General features: G+C 40.8%; 1 protein-coding gene across 5 annotated transcripts in view; it reads left to right on the top strand.

Moving 5' to 3' along the window:
- LOC102443394 (insulin receptor substrate 1) overlaps nt 1-22,414 on the top strand; it is a 241,266-nt gene that overhangs the window by 63,910 nt on the left and 154,942 nt on the right. For 4 of the 5 annotated variants that reach the window (XR_012906217.1, XR_012906219.1, XR_012906218.1 and 1 more), the window contains exon 2: nt 10,533-10,833. The gene's annotated coding sequence lies outside the window, so the exon portion shown is untranslated. Of the gene's footprint in view, nt 1-10,532; nt 11,570-22,414 lie in introns of those variants that run through there. The other variant, XM_075937583.1, reaches the window with a different exon arrangement.

The following is a 22,414-nucleotide window of genomic DNA, read 5'->3' as shown; positions in this document are numbered from 1 at the left end:
AATTCTTTAATCACAGACCCTTTACTGTTAAAAGCACTTTACTTGAGTTACAAAGTCCTCTGCATTTTAGATCTCACCTTGTCTGTGAGGCTGAAGTTAATGAGCATTTTTGACATCTCTCCTGCCTTCATTCCTTCATGTTCTACTTACATAAGGCAGTGGTTGGCATCCTCCTTCAGAGTAGCTCCCCTTATTAGGGCAGTCTGTTTCCCTTAATGCCATATACTCAGATGCTGCTCAAGACAGTCTACAACTGTCCCTGAAAGTCAGTGTACCATCACCATTCCCCATAGACTGCCACCCCTCTGACATGATGAGAGGTGGGGGAGTGGTATTTTGATTTGGGGCATGGGGTACAGTGCTGCTCAGATGTAGCCTGGATGTCCCTCCCTCATGGAAGGGTGACTTGACCAAATCTGCCACCATAGGCAGTGTGGATGTGAACGACTAGTTGACTGTCCCATAAAGAAATATTTATTGGATAGTCAACACACTAGTCAACTAGCTGCTTCCCCCATTCCTCTTGCCGCCTCTGTCAGAGGCGGGGAGGTGGGGGTTTTCAAAGCAGCAGTGTTGTGTAGAGCCCGGGATCTGCCACTTTGAAAAGCGGCATAGAGCCCAGGGCCAGCTGGGAGTCCCCTGCTGATCCCAGGCTCCATGTGGTGCTGCTGCTTTGAAACACCACAGTCAGCCTGACACCGAGCTTCCTGTGTTGTTTCAAAGCAACTGCGCCGCATGGAGCCCACGGTCAGTTGGGGAGTCCCGCCGCAGGGAGCATGGAGTGCTGCTTGAGTCCCCTACTGGCCCTGTGCTCCCCACAGCGCTTTTGCCTTTGAAGTATAGCAACAGCCCTACGGCATCCTTATCGATTAATTGAATAGTCGGTGCAAATTGCCAATAGTCAATTAGCGAATTAATCTAAATTTAACATCCCTAATAGGCAGCTACCTAATTTGCTTTTAGAGTAAACTCTCCATGTGCTCAGCTGCAGGGCACCCACCCTGTCAGTCTTTCCTCACTTGTGTAAGGAAAAAGCATTGGTCCATGGGGTGTGGGACAGTAGCAGGTTAAGCAGTAATAAACTAATTGCCTTTATTTGCTGAACTGAGAACACTTTTAGCTGTGTCAAATTATCATGGAAAAAAGTGCATTTCTTTTAAGGAGGATAATCCTGTATTTTACTTGTGCTTTGTACAGCACCAAACACAGTGTTGGCACCTAATGAATCAGAATAATAAATTTAAATGGGAGGCTGGAATGCTGCTTCTTTGGATTTAACATAGCTCCATTTTTCATTTTAATGGCTTGGAGATATTTTAGTCTTGTGTTTCTTTTTAATGAGAATTGTTTGAGGAAGAAAGAATGAGGGTGATAAATTGAATACATTTTAAGCACACTTCCCTTGTATGCATGAGATTTTAGTTGACTTCAGGGGAAAAAAATCTTTTTGTCTAGACTATTTGGTGTTCATTAAAACACTAAGCACATCCTTCCCTACTTTTTTTTTTTAATCCTAAAGGAAATAAGTGAACCTGAGAGAGCCTTCAGTTTCTGGTTTTAAGGGTGCTTTATCCAGGAGATGTAAATCACATTTTGCTAACATGAAATCTTAAAATAGGCTTCAGTTGTAGTGGGCTCTACAGATGAGCTGTTTTGTATCCAGTCTGGCCTAATAACCTGATGAAAAGCAAGTTCTGCCAACTGGATCATATATTCGTGTTAACTGTATCTTTTAACATGATGAGCAGAGATCACTTGTCAAATGTATTGTGTAGTCACTTTTAAAGATCCTTGTTTGTTTCAGTACATTTTTCTTGCATTACCTACTTCTTCCATAAAGTTAACCACAAACTATATTATTGGGGACTCAGCTACAGCCTGTGGTGAGTAGGAAATAGATTAAACACAGGTTTTCCCTTTTGTTAAGCTGCCAATAGTGATGTCAGTAATGTTAATGAGCCTTACCTCAGCTTGCTTTAGTTCTAGCACCATCTATTAAAACATTTGTCTTGTGTGTGCTGTTTTATATGTTAAGGAAACACTGATGCTTGTTGATAAGAAACAACAGGACATCCAGATGATGACTTAAATCTGTATGGGGTGCTTTCCCCACTAAAACATTTAATAGCACACCAGGGAGAGGACAAATAAAATACTCCTACTGTTTAAAAGAAAAACTAAATACCTATTTAAAATAAATATTTTGAGTCTTTTTTTATGGAGTAAAATTTTAGAAAGTATGAACACACATTTTTAAGTATGTTACCATGGGTTGCAAACTAAAATTTGTTATGTTCTGTTTAGGCTGTTTTAAGTCTGCAAACCAGGTGTTGAACATGTGCTGCTAGAATTATAGAGTATTATCCCTGCTGTTTCACAGTTGTGAGAATTTCACATAAAATGTAACATCAACTTGGGATAGCAAGTTCAGTACCTAAAATTAGAACATGATGCAAAATCACCATGATTAAAGAATATTTTTTTGCATTTGACATAGAATAATTTAAAAGAATTTACCACAACTTCCGCTATTGAAAAGCAGACTGATTGTCATGTAACATTCACCAGTGTAAGTCCAGGTTGCACAGTTTAACACTTACAAATTAGTGAAGTGGGTTTATCTTTGTCAGATCATCTAATAAATAGGGCACTGCTTAATTTATGGTGTAATTTAGCAATCTTGTGTTAAATATGTATATGTAAAATGATATACAGTACCTATTTAATTGTCATATACATGTATATTTAAAAGTCATCACTTGAATAAAAAATTCCCTTTCCCTTTTGGCTTTTTGAATTCACACCTGAAATATCATTAAATCTCAGTATTCTGTATTAGTGAGATTACATGTTCCTGATGCACTGATACTCAATTTAAGATATTTATTCAGAAATCTATTTTGCTGTTTAATTCACTAGACAAAACAATGAAATTAAAATTTAATTTTGCTTCCCGATGACCAAAATTGAAAAAGGATTGGATTGTTATTTGACAAAGTTGAAAACTACAGAATAATAGCTTGTTAAAAGTGAGGTAGTATATAGCTGTTAAATTTGTATTTCAACATTGATTGAAAACCTGTAATGTAGTTATTTAAAGTACAGCACTAAAACCTCTTAATGTTCAGCCTGCTGGAATAATCTGTTAGCTCATTTTGTAATAAACTGCCTCTATTTTGTTTTGGCTGTATTTTTGTCTTTCACAGATGGGCATCCACTGTTACATAGATTTCCTGTGGAAAACGCCAAAATTTTATTTCAAATTATTAGGTAAAAGTTTGGCTCAATAATTTGGCTGTCTTACTATCAATTCACTCCCTTGGCTGAACTTGCCTTTTGGGGATTCTTTCTCCATGACTTAGCTTCTGCCATTGATGCTCTGAAGTGGTTGCATACAGGTAGTCTGAAAAGCCAAAGGGACAAAGAAAGGTCTGCATCTTGCGTTTAGACAACACCCTCGCCCCCTGAAGTGTCTTATGGGGCTCTTAGCTTTCTGTGTGCACAGAATGCTATTTCTCCTTGACATTCCATGTTGGACAGGGTCACATCTGCCTCTCACACCTAGCAAAAAAGAGGCAAGCAGGACTGGTAAAGGTGACTTCAGTGACAGGTGTGTCTCTTATGATCATCTTGTGACTCATAATGCCAGAGGCCTTGTAGCAAGCTTCAAAGTAATAAATAAATAAAACTTCTGTGGGTGTCCTAATCACCTAAAATATTTTTAGTGTGATCCCGGAGCCAGATTTCACTTCACCCTTTTAATTGGAAGTACAGGGCTGAACACCAGTGGTGAAGGAAATAATATTTTATTAATACACATCTTCCTTAGGGGAGGTGAGCAGCTGTCTGAATCAGAGAAAAAGGCTCAACATTAAAACAAAACAAAACCCAACACTATAATAAAAAAAAACTACCACAAAGTTGTGATAGAGAATTTTGATACTATGGCCAAGGTGCGTGCCTCATGGTCTGTGGGGAGATAACATAAGAAACTAATACGATTTTCTAATCATTCTCAAGAGACTAGGGAAAAAACACGTTAATGTCCCTTGCTGTGTCACCATGGTCTTCCATTTGGGCTATTGTACCTAGCTGCTGCTGCAAGCCATTATGCTCTTACAACCAGTGTGTAATACTCCGATATCAATGTGTATCATCGTACTCCACCATCTTCTACATCACATTTTCCCCAAAGCTGTATGTGGAAGGATGAGAGTAGCTCATGATGCAGAATAGCAAGCAGATGTCAAGAGGTATCTTGTCCCACCAATTAGTTCTTTCCAGTCCTCTTGCCTTCATGCATTGGTTTGCTTTATCTGTAGCAGGCTAAATCCAACCTGATGACACTATAGAAGGTGGGCTAGGCTATTGTTTCATTAGAATTAAAGACTCAGCAATTCCAGCTGAAGGTTATTTTTACCTGAAAGAGTGGAGGAGGAATTACTAGGATTGTCTGACAATTAAAGGCCTTCTGCAACCTCCACATGCTTTGCATGAGCAATACTAATGTTGGTGGATAGTATTGCATGATTGGGTGCTTCTCAAAGCTTAAAGACTTCAAAGCCTAAGAGCTGCTCTCTGGAAAATGTCTTTTGACAGCCACTTGCTCTGTGATCATTTGTAGGCATGCCATATATATCTTATTCAGAAAAGTTGTATGATACAGTGTTTCTTGCAGGCACAAGTGGTTTTGTTCATTGAGAGGGAATTTCTGTATTAATTGGCTTCCTGTTTTCTTATATCCATGGAAAATTATATGACAGTCAAGGTACAAGGTAGTAATGGAGTCACCAGAAAAGTCAAGTTATCCATGCACCTGCCAAACACAATATGAAGGAACACTTGTCATGTGGCGATTGGTACCAGCCTCTTCCAGTTCGGGAACAGATAGGTATTCACCTTCGCTCAAAATTAAGTTCCTAAACATTGCTCAAAAGGAAGGGGGATTCTGACCTGTGAAAGAATGAAATGCACAGTTTTGCCTCAGGCACACTGTGGAAATGGCAGGATGTGAGGGCTGTCCTCTATCTATCATTCGCTGCAAATTGAAGCAATTTAACCCATTCCCTGGCAGAGGGAACTCAAGAACAGTTTCTCATCCTATTATATTTCTTGCCTGTGAGAACAGGGGAGAAAGAGTAGGTCTTTGCCTGAACATCTGAATAAGTGACTAGAGGTGCCTATATTCAAGATGGACACTTTCATTTCTATTTAACTATCTGCAGACAGGTTTTCTGTCTTTCAGGGATCTGACATTTGTCTTATGCTTATTGTATGATGTTAGACAGTAATTCTACTTGGCACATGGATGCCAGCTTTTTTCACTCAGATCATTCATGTTTTGGTCTGGAAAAGTACTTCCAGGATCTCTTCCAAAATCTCTGTAGTTGTAATAATTTCTTCTTTCTGTAATTCATTATTTCTTACCACTTCTTGGACTGTTTTGCTATTCAGGGCTCTATATGTAGAGAAATCAGATAGAGAATGATAGTTTCTGAAACTAAGGGATATATATATTAGGTATTATATAAGGTACAAAGCCTTGTTGGAGGAATGTTCAACAAAAACCAAGGCAACTATGAAGAAAAAAAAAGTTGTGCCTTAACAAAAATCTATTCCTTGTTGAAGCCCATTGGGAATGCTGGTTTCATGTACAGATAGCCTTTCCTGTCGAACTCAGGTGAGAGATCCATTAATTCCTGTTTATCCTGTCCGTATTTCACCTTGATGTCCATTGGCTGGGTGAAGATCCAGTGGTTTTTCCTTGTTACCTTAATGGAGAAACATGGAAGATCCTATATATATAATATGTGTGTGTGTGTGTGTGTGTGTGTGTATATATATATATATATATATATATATATATATATATATATATGTAATTTTTTAATCTACCCAGAGCTCAGTCACTTTTGAGATCTACTATCACAAGGACCATTCCTCCATCCAGAACCAAACAGGCTTGTCCTAACTGTACTGTGTTCTGAAAGAGGTGACATAAACAAGAATTGACGGTGAGATTATCTTTATAGAAATAAGTCTATAAAATGAACTTGTTCTACTTGCTGATGAGAAGTCCATCTGCTAGCTCTGATGTTTAAAGTCCCCTTAGAGCAGTGTTTCTTAAACTTTTTAAGACTGAGGAACATCAAACAATTTTTTTTATGGGGAACACCAAGGAATTTTTGTAGACCTCTCCCTCCCTCTCTCCTTTTCCCTCCCACCCCCCCAAAAAAAGTGGCAATTTTGAACTCTGTTGTTCTCCACGGCACACTGGTGTTCCATAGAACACAGTTTAAGAAACACTGCCTTAGAGGTAGCCTGGAGTTCATCCAGGAAGATCTTTTAAATTGGATGCATAAGTGTCCAAGCTGAAAGGTCTGTTCTCAGCATTAAGTAAAAGGAGGGTTTTTTTTTACTAAGAATGTCAAAGAGTAGTTGACTACTCGCATTTCCTCCCCCTCCTTGCCCTGTGTCAGAGGCAGCAAGAGGGTGGGGGAAGCAGGAGCTCGTGCTGAGGGTAGCCAACACAAAAGCCGGTTCCCCCCAGCACCGTCTCTTCACTGGGACAGTGGCGGCAGAGGCACAATAGTGCTACAGCTCAGCCTTTTAATGTAGTAAGAGCTACTTGGCTCCTACTACATTTAAAAGACAGAGGTGCAGTGGGTTACCCCCAGGGCCAGCATGATTTGGGAGTGCCAGGGGCTAACCCTTCTGTGGCTCTTCAGTTTAAATGTAGTTAGGAGCCTGGCTGCTGCACATCCGGCTCCTACTGCATTTAAACTGCAGAGCCGCAGCTGTAATGAGTACCCCTCCCAACATTGACTAATTGAGTAGTCGATGGAATTTCATCAACCACTTGATTAGCCAATTAATCACAATTTAACATCTCAATTTTAACATCACAGTTTTTACACATCCCAATGTTAAGTGGCTTTCCAAGAGCACTACTCTTAAATCATCCTACAAGACTATAGATCACAATTTTCAACCGGCATTTTGGTTCTTATGGTGCTGACTTGATTGCATTCATATAAGAAGAGTTACATTTGTCTGTCCACGTAGTCTTCTCAATAGCTACTACCTCCAACTACTCAGGCTCTCTGTCGCTTTCTGATGTTTGGAGATCTTTGTGATGAGACTCCGTATTGTCCATTAATTCAGACATTTCAGTTCTAGTCTCCCTGGCCAAAATATATATATATTAGAATTGGAAAAGTGTGACAAGATGGGAGTCAATCCCAGAATAAAATGTGTGTCAAAACTGACGTCCTAGTGGTGAAGCACTTTATGTACACAAATTCCACAGGTCTAAAACGCTATTTATGCTTTTAAGTTATGATGCTATATTAACCTTGAGAAAGCACATCTGTTAAGCATATGGCTGTTAACTTTTGTTTTTGTTGTGTGTGGAATCAGACCATGCAGCACAGTTGTGCAGTTATAATATGGCTTGTCAGTGTGTGTGTGACATTTTTTTGGGCAGAGGAGGGTAACAAGTTGAGAAGTAGGTAATTTTAAAATATCAGTTTTCTAAGGTAAGCTTTCCTTAGCAGATAATGAAATGTTACGTGTTTGTTCACTTGTGTGCGTTACTTTTTTGCATGTAAGGCATACGTAACATTTCAGATGCCTGCTTTAGATTCCTTGTAACTCATAGAATCCTAGAACTGGAAGGAACCTTGAGAGGTCAGATTCAATCCCCTGCAAACATTGTTCCTTGTCCTATCATAAAAGGCTAAGGAGAATAATTTTTCTTCCTCTTCCTTGTAACAATTTGAAAGCTGTTATGTTCCCTCTTAGTTGTCTCTCTTCTAGAGAGCACAAAACCAGTTCCGTCAGTCTTCCCCCAGTCATGTTTTCTAGGCCTTTAATTGATTTATTGCACTTTTCCAGATGGTATCTATTTTGTCCACATCTTTCCTTAAATCTGTTGTCCAAAACTAGACACAGTATTCCAGTTGAGGCCTAATCAGCATAGAGGAGGCCAGAATCTTCAGAAAATAATTTCAAGAGTATCATGTCCCGTTGTAACCTTGCAGACATTGAAAATTTGAAACTGACCCATGTTACTACTACTATACGTATCCATTTCATGGTGCTTTTCTAAGGAACTAGTGAGAGCCAATTAATATGCATTGAAAGTGTACTTGAGTTACTGCTCCATATATATTTGGAGAGTCCTCCTAAGTTACAGAAATTCCTAGATATACAGCCTACTCCAACCTTCCCCCATTTCATTTTCCCAAAGGTTTAGGTGACTTATGCACCTAGTCTTTTCTATTTTATTCAGGAATGTTGAACTTACTGAATTATTTCACTAGATAATATTTCCCTGTCTCCAATAAATGCTTTTTTCCTCTTCTTTCTGTGTACAGAAGTCTGGAGAGTAATGTCCAGAAGTTGCACCAAGTTTCTTTACATAGAAGTCTTGATGGTACTGGTTGTTTGGAGAAGCAAGAGAAGATTTTTATAAGCGTTTTATGACAGATTTGGGAGTAGAAGTAGATTACAAAAACATTAGATAATAGATGATCCACTCTTTTGACACTGAACATTGTTCTCTGTGTATTGAAGATATCCTAAAAGAACAAGCTTGACATAAGTAGAAAAACTGTACATCTCCCTCCCCATTCCACTGGGCAGGTTGGAGCATGTGACCCTACTATTAGGTACAGTTTGTTCTTGCACTAAGTTCATTCAGCTATGCTGGAGAAGAGCCATATATGAAATGAAAAGCAAATCATGCGTATTTCAGTACTTCTCAATTTAAATTAGGTGATTTTTTTTTCCTTTGTTACTTGTCCTTTATTAAAGTATAGCATTACTATTTTTAGGTTCAACATAGTTGAAAGCTGTGAAACTATGTTAAGCTGTATATAGAGATTCTGGTAGGAACATTCCATTAGATTGCAATATGAGTTGAAGAGAAAGTTGAAAATAAATGAGAGATCTGTGAGAGAATTCTCCAGGGAGTTTTCACAGCATACCACACATCATTTGCAAGGATAGGCTTTCCTTTCACTTGAAGGACCACACAAAGTAAATTCTGTTTCTGGAGAAATTGAAGAGGACAGAACAGGAGGCCTTTTCAATTTTTAGTTCAGTGTCCCTATGAGAAGTCTTTATTTACAGGAGGGGAAAATATACCATTAATCTATCTTTTTAGGGCATAAGTAATGTACATTACGAAAAATATACACTATTATAAAATCTAAATCTTAGCTTATAAATTCTGACTTAGCCCCAAGTGCCACTAAGACAGTTAAAACACATAGTGGTGGTGATATGGGATATTGTTCACTGGTGGGCCACTTTGTCAAAGTCCTAGTTAAAATGATGCTCTACCATCAGGGTGTGTCTAGACTACAGGGGTTTTTTTTTGTTTTTTTTTAAAGTGGCCTTTTTTTCAAGAGAACTTCCCCTGCGTCTAGACTGCTCCTTTGTTCTTTTGAAAGTAAATCGAAAGAACGCGGCAGGTTTTTTTGATGGTGGAAAACCTCGTTTTACGAAGAATAACACCTTTTTTTGAAAGAACACTTTCGAATAAAGGCGCTATGTAATGCAAACAGTGCTTTTTCAAAAGAGAGCATCCAGACTGCCTGGGTGCTCTTTCGAAAAAGCAGCTTGCTTTTTCAAAAGTACTGGTTGTAGGCTAGATGTTCTTTTTTGAAAGAGGTTTTTTCGAAAGTATCTTTTGAAAAAGGCTTGCAAACTAGACGTAGCCTCAGTAAGGAGGTTAGGCTCAGAAGCAGAATTATGGTTGCAGTATCTTTTGGGAAATCAGATGTTGTCTATACGATGCATTAGTCCACATCAGTGGGATGCAAATTCTAATAGTACTGGTGCACCAAGGAACATCTAGTACATAGCACCAGGGGTAAACATGGACTAGTTGATGCTGGTTTAGACTAGAATTTACACCCTGCTAGTGTGGACTAACACCTCACATAGATGAGGCATCAATCTTCTGTCAGTGATATAAGCTAAATTTTTCAAAAGACATCAGTGTAGATTACCAGTGTGTCCTGACTTCTAGCTCCATGGTAATGGCCAAAATTTGCAGTGGTAGTCCTGTTGGGTGATGCATGGCACCTGCTCATATAAGAAGTTGTGTACCTTAGGTAGTCAGGAAAGTGGAATTTAACCAAAAACCTCTTCGCAGAGAGCATACAACATGCTAAACGGCTAATGATCTGGACTCCTTTCCCTCCCCTTCTTCCTCCCCATTCCCCCAGTATAGAAATTGGTGTCAGAACACTGTATCAATATACACATTTTAAATTGTTTTCTTTTTTTTCCACAGGCGAATCTCTCAAATGGGTTAAAATATATTTTTGATGGTTTAACTTCCTTGATGGTTTAGTGATTCTTACATGTTTGATTATAGTTCATGTATATCCTTCTTTTTCTAAGCTGCTAAATACGGAAATTTGAATATCACATGTCATATTTTGTTTGTTCAAAGCAGTAATTATAAGCAGTGTGTTTACAAGCCTGTGATGGTTATTTTCTTTCTCTTTCAATTTCAGAAAGATGACCTATACAACCTCAGCAAATCCTTCTTTTAACTCATGGGTATCCAGACTATAAATGTTACATGAATCACAACTAGGACCTCACATCCTCCTCCTCGTCCATAGATGGGTACGATGCATCCAGTTCAGTTTGTTTACTTTACACAAACCTCAGGAGTTAGTTGACTGAACTGCACATTCTATGTTGTGCCAAGCAAAAGCACTGTGACACCTGGACAATGAGTCTCTATTACTTCATCCTCTACCATAAGGACTTAGCTGGACACAGTGAACTGATGTGCCCACCACTGTCATGGTGAGAATGGGTATTGTACTAGCACATTTACATAATACATTTCATTTGCTGCTGAAAACCTGTATGACAAATCATCATTGTAAATTATTACATACAAAACTGTTAATGTTGGTTGAAGAGTATTAAATATTTAACATAGGTTTTGATTTATACACGTACTTTTTTAATTAAAAATAACTTTTTCCTACAGCACATCTTTTTTGATGTGGAACTGAGGTATACTATATTCTGTTGTAAACAGAGTGGGGAACCTGCTTAAAACAAGGCTAATAAGAATAGAGTAGGGTACTATTCTTGTTTTAAGATTGTAATTCAGAAAATAATATAATATGAATCATTGGCCCAAGGGCCTTGATTGTACAGTCATATTATTTACTGATCCTATCAGTTGTAAAATAACCCTGATGTTGAGCTAAATTGTTTCCAAGAGAAAAATAATAATTTTGTACTCCTTGTAAAATAGTCTATTAACGCAAATGAAGATAAAATTACTGTACATGGTATTTACAAGTGTCAACCTGAGCTCATCTATTGCACAGAAACTTACAAAAAGCAGAAAAAATAAATCAAAAGTCTTCCATTGTATATATTGTTAGGAGAAAAAAGGAAAAAAATAGACCCCAGAAACATGGGTGAAGTCTTCAAATCAAAATTCTTCCTGGAATGAAAAATGTGGGTGTTTGTAAATTCTGGAAATCTTTCTATATGTAATAAACTAGATACTGTTTTATCTGCTTATTTTTTCCCCCCTGGTAAATTATCTTAACTGTCTAACCTATCCACTTACAGACACTCTACTGACTGTGTGTGTGTGTGTGTGTGTGTGTGTGTGTGTGTGTGTGAGAGAGAGAGATGAATGTTGGCAGAGAGAGAGAGATGAATGTTGGCAGGTTACCATAGAGCTTGCTACTTCAGAGTTAAAATTTCAAGCATAATTAGGTAATTTTGTATGTAAATAGAGAGCACGCATCTCTGTTCACTAATACTTTTTCAGATTTCTTGGAAATTCTCACTCGTCATTCCATTGAAGTCAATGGAAAAATTATACACAGTTTTCTTTGGAAGTAGGACTTCCATGTGTAGTTTTTTTTTTTTTTTAAAGTTCAGACAATTTTTTGGAGTTGACTGTGTGAAGGGGGCATTGCTGCTTCTCTGACACTATTCTATGTCCTTCTCTGGGTCTAGTGAATTTCCATGAATGAATAGAACCTGCAGGACTTCACTAATTGGTGGTGGGGGTAGAGTAACAGAGGTCAGGCTGTGCGCCTGGATTTCCATGTGAAAATATGGTCAAAAGATAATATAATTTGAAGCTTTATTGGTTCTGATGTCCTCTCTGCTGCTTATGTTAAGCAGCTCTATGTTGCTGTCAGTGCAGTTAAAGCTGGAGCTGTATTCCTAAGGATAGTTTGGCCATTGGACCAAAAGCTATCTTTGCACATTGGCCCGTGAGACCTCAAGGAATTTTTTTTCTCATTGGTTCTTCAAAATCAGCAGATTTGGAAGTGTGCTGCCTTTGAAATTCTTACCTTTGCCCAAAGAAATTCTCTCTCCAAAGAAGTTGGTTGGAGAGAAATTCTCTCTCCAAAGAAACCAGAAAAAGACACACACACTTACTTTTCTGTGGTGTTTTCTAAACAAGTGGGGGCAATCTGGTTCAATGTTTTTGATCCATTGTTCCTGAAAGGTATTTTCATAGTTTTTAATAAGCCCCTTAAATGTCAGACCAATACTTATAAACAGGGCTCAACAAATTATGGCCTATGGCGAGTAGATTGTAACCCGGAAGAGCCTGGTTCGGCGAGCCCTTTCTTCATTTATTTTGCACCTTGCAATCCTTTAGCTTTTCTTTATGGATTTCAATTGCAATGAAAACTTGCATGTCTTTTAAATTAAATATCTTGCACACAGTTTTCTCTGTTTTAGCAAATTAACATGAGTGTTCACTGTACTTCATTCAGTGCTGCTGTTAAACTAACCTTGATTCTTTAGTTTTTTGTGGCCAAGGAATACTGTGTTCTATTAGATAATTTGCATTCTCTAGCAATTATTAACATAAGTAGGTTGTAGCTACAATAAACTACAATAAAGTAGGCTTTTTTAAATGAGCTATTGAATACCCTGTCCAATACATATGAAAGATGTATATTTCATTATATATCTATGTTGTGTAAAACCTCTTCTCCTCCCCTCCCCCCTTCCTGTGGGACGACAGAGTAATATCATTACGTCACTCTGTATCCCACTGTTTGAGGACTGGAAAAGCTGCCTGGTAGCCCAACCTTGGCAAATTCTACCTTCCATGGGTCCTGCCTGCTCAGTCCTGGCGCAGCCTTTTGGGTGGCCTGTCTCCCAGCCCAGGGGCTGCTTTGGTTGGTGCGAGGCCTGGGGCTTAGGAGAAGCACAGGGTGAGGGCCCCGCCATCGCCCCAGTCGCCCACTGCTCTATCCTCCGTGGTGCTCTGAGTGGCCACGTCCTGAGCCCAGTGCTGAGCCATCCCGGTGAGACCCAAGTTCCCTCCTGCCCAGCTACACGTGGGGCTGCAGCAGTGAGCGGTGCTTCTAAAAGGTGGGAAAGGATGCTTTACCAGCACAAATTTGTCTCTCCCTTCTACATTTTAGGGACATATACCTTTACCCAATTCCTAGAGCCCAAGGTGCAACCATGTTCATTTACACACCCACCCATACCTGCGTCCTAGGGCTCAGGGAGTAAGTTCCTGTGGGTTTGCAGAATCTTTTGCCACTGAAAGAGCCTTACACAGTAATATTCTTATTCTCTATTTATTGAAAATTCCAATGCAAGCAGAATACACATGCTAAACACACAGTGTCATGCTCCCCAATCCTGATCAAGGCAGACAGACTTCCCCTGTTGGCCAGACATAGTTCATCTCTCTGGATCTTCTCTACCTGACTGTGATGTGCAGACGCTGAGTCCTGGCAGCTCTGGTCTTAGGCTGTGTCTTGGAGGTGAGTTCTTCTTCTGGGTCTTTCCTCCTTCTTGGTGTTCCTTTATTTCTTTTTCATTTACTTCTTTCTTTTTGCAGATCCAATGTCTTTGGACTTCTCACCTGTTTTTGTGCTCTGGTTACTACACTACTTGCCGCCTCTTCTTCCTCACTTTGTGTTAACAGGGCCCCTTGTTTGGCTAAAGCATCTGCTCTGTTATTCCAAAATCCTTCCTTACTCCCTGGCTTCTCATGTGCTTTCATATATGTCTCCTTTTCTGCCCATTAGTAGGATTGCCACTTGCTCCCAGTACTGTGCAGGGGCTACTGGGGTGCCTAGCAGCCCTGGCCAGAGTGGTCCGGGCCCCCTTTGTCTGGCACTGCAGCCTCGCCCTCCCTCCTGTTGCTCTCAGTTGGAGCATTAGGCTGGTTTCCCACTGCGGGGAGCGAGAAAGCCCCGAGTCTTGCTGCCCAGCGAAGAAGCACTTCCCCTTGTAGGCTGGGGGTAACAGCAGCGTGCAGGCATGCTGGCTGGAGCCTTTCCCTGTGCTCCCATTGACCGAAATCCGTCTAATGGGAGTAGTGAGAAGCCATGCTGAAGACCAGTAAGTTCCCCCCAGCCCACTCCTGTATCCTTTTGCCCTGGGCAGACACCCTGCCTTCAGCCCACTCCTGCACCCTATCTCCCCCACATAGACCTTGCAACCTTAGCCCCTTCTGCACCCTGCCTCCTGCCCAGATCCTGCACCCCTATCCCAATCATTGGCAGCTCTGTCCCACACACTGAACACCTCATTTTTGGCCCCACCACAGAGCCCTCAAAAATCCACTAACCCTGGAACTCCAGAAGAGTTAACATACCCTGAGACCTTGAACCTCAGTACTCTTTCCCACTCTCCCCATGGGGCTGGAGCACCAGAGGAGTGAGGTGTTTCATTTGGGGGCCACATTGGGGAGGGGGCCTGGAGGTCCACAACTGATTTTTCTGGGGGTCAGTGTCCCCCTTCCCCGAAAACGTTTTCCCACTTCAGCCATTAATAAAGACAATGTTGAACACTTTTTGTGTTGGATGTAATATTTTATTTAAAATTAAGCCTGGCCAATGAGGCTCCAGTTGGGGTCCTAGCCTGCATCTGTCTGCAGCATCTTGTTCTCAGTCTCAATCCTGGGGCAGGCTACATGGTCCACCACCGATCTTGTCACAGAAAGGACTGCTAGCAGCCCCCCTCCTCCTATGGCATGGGTAGCAGGAGAGGCCAAAATCCAGCTGCAGTGGACAGAGGGGAGTTGGCGAATAGGGGCCATAGCCCCCTAGTTTATTTAATCAATATAATTTAAAAATCAGCATTTGCCATTACATTGGGAGGAAGGAAGGGTGTTGGGTGAGACTTCTCATTCTTGTCACAATTAATATGGTTATACATACAGTAAATTAGCAAAGTTAGCACTAACTGGTTTTCTATCCATGTTTAGCTTTTCTTAGTGTAAACAATGCCTATTTCAGCAAATATTTATTGACGTCACGCACTGAAGCAAAATGCATTTATAAAGTCTCAATCTTTTTCTCCTTGCTCATTTACACTTACTTGAAAAAATTCAGGCATCATGAAAACACCATTCCATGAAAGCTTATAAACTTTTTCAAGAGCGATAATCGTGCATTCTCTCATTTTGTCCATTGTAAAACACACCTTTTTCTAGGGCTGTCAAGTGATTAACAGCACAATTAATCACAATTCATTTTTTTAAACAATAATAGAATACCATTTACTTGCTTTTTATTTAAATATTTTGGATGTTTTCTACATTTTCAAAAAAAAATTTCTTCAGTGTTTATTATCAGCATTTGCAGTGTAAAAAAACAAAAACATTGTATTTTTCAGTTCTTCTACCTAGGGATGTTAATGGTTAACTAGTCAGCCTCACTCTTAATGAGAGAGGCTTACCAGTTACAGTTAATCTGTAAGGGCTGGCGTAGCCCTCCGCTTGCAATGGACAGGGGGCTGCTGTAGTTTTGTTGCATCTGCTGCAGGCAGGGGTGCTCTAACCCAGCCAGAGCAGACCCTGTCTGTGGCTGGGAGGGGGGGGGGGGGACTCCAACCCAGCAAGGTTGGAGCAGGTACCATCCCACCCCTGTTTAATCAGCCACTTGGCCTGAACATTTAATTGGTTGACCAATTAAGAAGGGTTTTACATCCCTACATATAACACAAGTACTCTAGCACAATCTCTGCCATAAAGTTGAACTTACAAATGTAGAATTTTGTACAAAATATAATAGCACTCACAAACAAGTTGTAAAACTTCAGCGTACAAGTCCACTCAGTTCTACTTCTTGTTCAGCCAATTACTGAGACAAAGAAGTTTGCAAGAGATAATGCTGCTCACTGCTTCTTGACAGTTTCACCTGAAACATGCTTGTTCATGCTTCAGTCACTATTCCAAAGAGTATACGTCCATGTTGACGATGGGTTCTGCTAGGTAACAATCCAAAGTAGCGTGGACTAATGCGTGTTCCTTTTTGGCATCTGACTCAGATGCCACCAGAAAAAGGGTTTTGTGCTTCGTTTTGTATTTTTGTGGTTCAAGTTATGTAGTCTCTACATTAATTTTGCTGTTAGAAGTCTTAAAAGAGCATGCTCCATACCTCATCCTTCTCATATTTTGGAATTCACGTTGGATGCTTGGTTCAAGTGCTGTAGTGCTCTTTAGAAATCTCATATTTGTACCTTTTGCTTTTTGTCAAATCTGCACTGTTTTAAAAATGTGCTGGGTCATTATCCGAGACTGCTATAGCATGAAATATATAGTAAAATGCAGATAAAACAGACCAGGAGGCATGCAGTTCTCTCCCAAGTTCATTCACAAATTTAATTAATATATTTTCTTAATGAGGGTCATAATCAGAGAAGCATGTCCTCTGCCATGGGCCGAAGCATGAAGGGACATATGAATGTGTAGCATAATTGGAATGTAAATACTTTGATTTCAGGACATATTATAAATAAGTTGCCAGCATTATCTTCTGTAAAGGTAAACAAGCCAGTTTGTCATGAGGATGGGCTGAGCAATAAGTAGGACCAAGTGTATCTGCACGTGCTAAAGTTTTACATTGTTTTGTTTTTGAATGCAGCTGTACAACAAAATCTATATTTATAAATTGCACTTTCACCATAAAGAGTATTAGAGATTAATTGAAAAATGCTCGTCATGTTTATAGTGCATATATTTGTATTAAAAGCAGTATAGGTGAGTATACTACACTTGGCATTATGTTGTAATTGAAATTTCTAGATGTAGAAATGTAGAAAAACATCCAAAATAGTGAATATATTACAATTGGTATTGTTTAATGGTGCTATTAAAATTGATTTTTCATTATAATTTTTAATCACACGAGTTAACTAATTAATCAACAAGACTAATTTTTTTCATAAGTTACCAAACTAAATAGAATCACAGAATACTAGAACTGGAAGGGACCCCAAGAGATCATTAAGTCCAGGCCCCTGCCAGATTTGGCCTGCCTAGGGCTTTGATCTGGTCTGTGAGGCAGTTCCGGGCCCCGCCCCCTAATGCAGGGGTTAGCAACCTGTGGCACGTGTGCCGCAGCAACACTGGGGAGGGAGCTCAGCCTCACCCCTCCTCCACTGCACGGCTGCTGGAGAGCACTCCCTCCTCCCTGCAGCAGGTTAGGCCGTGGCGGGAGGAGGCAGTGCTGGGGCTAAGGCACCTCAGCAGGGACCAGAGGTGCTGGACATGTGGTTTGTAGCCGGCCCCAGAGGCTGGAGGTGCCACTGCCGTGGCCATGTGGTCCAGGCTTGTGTGGCCGTGACGGCAGCACAACCACATGACCACTGTGGCAGCAGCATCTCCGGCCTCCGGGGCTAGCCCTGCACCACGTGGCTGCAGCCATTGCTACAGCCGTTGCTGCAAGGGGGCACAAAGCCAGGTAAAATCTCCTCTTATGGCCAGACCTTTACCCCCATCCCAATCTTCTCACTTACCTCTCCCCCCAAGACCCGGCGCTCTTAGCTTGCTCTGACTCCCTCCCTTGTTCCTGTGCCCTTCATCTGGACAGACACCCTACTCCCAGCCTGCTTCTGCACCCCACCTCCCTCCCAGATCCTGCACCCCATTCCTATCCTACTTGCTGGCTGCCCTGTCTCGCACACTGCACCCTTCATTTTTGTCCCTACCCTGGAGCCTAAGAAGGTCCATAAAATCCACTAACTCCAGAACCCCAGAAAATTAAATCTGGTCTATGGGAAGCCATGAATCTCTGTCCCTCCTTCCCTTTCCTTCACCCATGAGGCGGGGGCACCAGAGGAGTGAGGTGTCTCAGTTGGGGCCACATCAGTGAACATTGGGGTTTTGGGGGGGTTTTTTGCTTCTCACTTCTCAACTGATTTTTCTGTGGGTCAGTGACCCCCGAACCAAAAAGGTTTCCCCGCCCCTGCCATAAATAAAGAAAACATTTAAACCTTTTGTGTTGGAAATAAATTAAAATTTTATTTTATTTAAAATGAAGTTTGATGAGTTAACCGGAGAGAGTTAAAATGCTTAATTTTTTATAATTTAAATTAAACCATTCTTACTAGCTGCAGCTGGTTCAGAAAATAAGGTCACCGTCCCTTGCCTGCACTTGCCTCCCCTCTCTGCTCCTGCCCCCAGCACACTTACTCTAAAAGGGTAAGTTCTGCATCTTTATTTTTTAATGAAGCTGCTGTAAGAAGGACTTTTATTGACTTTCAAAAGTATCACTGGCCCTTGGACCCATACAGAATGGCGAATAAGTCATATCTTGGCACTCCATCTCTGAAAGGTTTCTGACCCTTGCCCTACTGTGTTGACTGGGAGCAGGAGATGCATGAGCCCTTTTGCTTGCTGCTATTTAAAGGGCTCGCATTTGCTGGGCGGCTGCGTTGCATGGCAGCCACCCAACAGGCACGTGTCCTTTAAACTGAAGAAACTGAAAGGGCTTGAAGCTCTCAGTCCTGGTGGCCCATTGGTTGGGAGCTGCCTGGGAGGTGCCAGCCTTTCAACTGCTTCTATTCAAAGGGCTTGTGTCTGCCAGGAGGCTGCCAGGCAACAGGTCTAGCAGTGGGGTCAGGAGCTAGCAGCTATGTTATGTGAAGTCTAAGCCTCTACTCCAAACAACTCTGGGAGGAGGCTAGCCTCCAGAAGCCTCCCATCTGCTTCAGGTCCCTTCCACTGGCCAGAAGTCAGAGGGCAGGGACCCCAGGCCAAGAAAAGCTCCTGGCAGGGTAGTTCTCAACCCCAGCCCTTCTGCCTGAGACCACACCCCTTCCGGGTCGGCCTGCGGCCACTTCCAAAATTTGTGAAGTGCCCCCCCCCCTTCCAAAAGTATAGCCCACCCCGATCTCAGTCATCCCTGAGGGATGCCTATCCAACCTGCTCTTACATATCTCCAGTGATGGAGATTCTACAACCCCACCCCTAGGCAGTTTGTTTCAGTGTTTAACCACCCCGACAGGAAGTTTTTCCTAATGTCCAACCTAAATCTCTGTTGCTGCAATTTAAGTCCATTACTTCTTGTCCTAGCCTCAGAGGTCAAGGAGAACAGTTTTTCTTCTTCCTCCTTGTAACATCCTTTTAAGTACTTGAAAACTGCTATCATGTTCCCTCTCACTCTTCTGTTTTCTAAACTAAACAAACCCAATTCTTTCAGTCTTCCCTCATAGGTCACATTCTGTAGACCATTCATCATTTTTTTGTTGCTTTTCAATGGGTCTTCTCCAATTACTCCATGTCTTTCTTGAAATGTTGGGCCCAAAACTGGAGACAATACTCGAACTGAAGCCTACCTAATCAGTGCAGAGTAGCGCAGAAGAATGACTTCTCGTGTTTGCTTACAACACTCCTGTTATTGTATCCCAAAATCATGTTTGCTTTTTTTGCAGCAGTGTTACACTGTTGACTTGCATCCCTAACCACAAGCTAAATATAAGCGACTAGTTGAGTAGCAAGTCACTATTGAACTACTCTTCCCCTCCCCGGCTCCTACTATATTTAAACTGCACAGCTGCGGCAGGGCCCCTTATCGACTAATTGTATATTCAGTGTAAATTATATCGCGTACACGATTAGTCAATTACTCACTTCTTAACATCCTTACTTGTGGTCCACTATGACCCCTAGATTCCTTTCTTATGTACTCCTTCCTAGACAGTCTCTTCCCATTCTGTATGTGTAAAACTGATTGTTCCTTCCTAAGTGGAGTACTTTGCATTTGTCCTTATTACCTCAGACTATTCTCCAGTTTGTCCAGCTCATTTTAAATTATGACCCTATCCTCTAAAACACGTGCAATTCCTCTCAGATTGGTATCATCTGCAAACTTTATAAGCATACTCTCTATACCAATATCTAAATTGTTGATGAAGATATTAAACAGAACCAGTCTCAAAACAGACCCCTGCGGAACCCCACTTGTTATGCCCTTCCAGCATGACTGTGAACCATTAATAACTACTCTCACAATGGTTATCCAGTCAGTTATTCACCCACCTTATAGTAGCTCCATCTAGATTGTATTTCCCTAGTTTATTGATAAGGTCATGCGACACCATATCAAATGCTTTACTGAAATCCCTTATCCACAAGACTTGTTATCCTATCAAAGAAAGCTATCAGATTGGTTTGACAAGATCTGTTCTTTACAATCCATACTGGCTGTTTCCTATCGCCTTATCTTCTAGATGTTTGCACACAAATCCCTTAATTACTTGCTCCATTATCTTCCCTGGCACAGAAGTTAAACTGACTGGTCTGTAGTTTCCTGGGTTGTTTTTATTTCCCTCTTCCTATAGATGGGCACTATATTTGCCTTTTTCCAGTCTTCTGGGATCTCTCCCAACTTCCATAACTTTTCAAAGATGATAGCTAAGGCTCAGATACTTCCTATCAGCTCCTTGAGTATTTTGGGATGCTTTTCATCAGGCCCTGGTGACTTGAAAACATCTAACTTTTCTGAGCAATTTTTAACTTTGTTATTTTTTTATTTTGACCTCTAAGCCTACCCCATTTCCACTAGCATTCACTATTTTAGGCATCCCATCACCATCAATCTTGGTAAAAACCAAAATGAAGTCATTAACCACCTCTGCTATTTCCAAGTTTCCTGTTGTTTCTCCCTCTTCAGTGAGCAATGGGCCTACCCTGTCTTTGGTTTTCCTCTTCTACTATGTTTGTAGAATGTCATCTTGTTACCCTTTATGCCTCTAGCTAGATTGATCTTGTTTTGTGTCTTTGCCTTTCTAATCTTGCCCCTGCATACCTGTATTGTTTGCTTATATTCATCCTTTGTAATTTTATCTAGTTTCAACTTTTTATTATTCCTGTTTGATGTGTAGATCATGTAAGATCTCCTGGATAAGCCAAGGTGGTCTCTTGCCATACTTTCTATCTTTCCTACGTAGTGGTATAGCTTGCTTTTGGGTCCTTAATAATGTGCCTTTGAAAAACTGCCAACTGTCTTCCGTTGTTTTTCTTCTTAGTCTTGCTTACCATGGGACTTTATCTACCAGTTCGTTGAGTTTACTAAAATCTGCTTTCATGAAAATCCATTGTCTCTATTTTTCTCCCTTCTACCATTCCTTAGAATCATGAATTCTGATTTCATGATCACTTTCACCCAAACTGCCTTCTCTTTTCAAATTCTCAACCAGTTTCTCCTTATTTGTTAAAATCAAATCTAGAACAGCTTCCCCTTTATTAGCTTTCTCAATCTCCTGAAATAAAAAATTGTCTCCAATGCGGTCCAAGAATTTATTGGATAATTTGTGCCCTGCTGTGTTAGTTTCCCAACTTGTATCTGGATAGTTGAAACTCCTCATCAACACCAAATCCTGTGCTTTGGGTGATTTTGTTAGTTGTTTAAAAAAAGCCTCGTTCTCACCTCTTTTGCCTGAGTAGGTGGTCTATAGTAGACCCCTAGCATGATATCACCCTTATTTTTTACCCCTTTTAACCTAACCCAGAGACTCTCATCAAGTCTGTCTTCTATGTTCGTCTCCACCTCGGTCCAAGTGTGTACATTTTTAATATATAAGACATCTCCCTTTTTCTCTGCATATTGTTCCTATGCAAGCTGTACCTTTCTATTACCAGTATTCTAGTCGTGTGTATTATCGCACCAAGTCTCTATACATGGACTCAGTTTTATATCAACTAGAAAAAAAAAATCAGTTTTGTTTAGTGTTGCCTTCAATCTTTTTCATAGGAAAGCTACATCTATCTAAAGTTTTATCTGACTTTGACAGTTACAACTGAGAAGTCTGTACATATATGGCTTAGCAGTATTTCACACTACCATAAGAAAATGAAAAGAACTGATGTCAGACAAAGATTGAACCAGTTTCCAGTAGGGATGTCTAAGTGTAACCATTTATACGGTTAACCAATCAGCCTGTGTACACTGTTACACACAGCCTTCTCCCTCCCCTCGCCCTGGCACTGCTGAGGCAACGGGGACAGGAGCAGAAGGGAGTCAGTACAAGCTGGGGGAGGAGAGGCAGGAATTAACGGCCATCCCACTGTGCAAACATGTAAACGTTGAATTTTTTTTACTAGTTACATGTTTATTTGCATAATGATTTTTGTCATCCT

This window comes from Pelodiscus sinensis, chromosome 10 (genome assembly GCF_049634645.1).
Source record: "Pelodiscus sinensis isolate JC-2024 chromosome 10, ASM4963464v1, whole genome shotgun sequence".
NCBI lineage: Eukaryota > Metazoa > Chordata > Testudines > Trionychidae > Pelodiscus > Pelodiscus sinensis.
The sequence above is the reverse complement of the archived record's forward strand: the minus strand, read 5'-3'. Positions and strand labels throughout refer to the sequence as shown.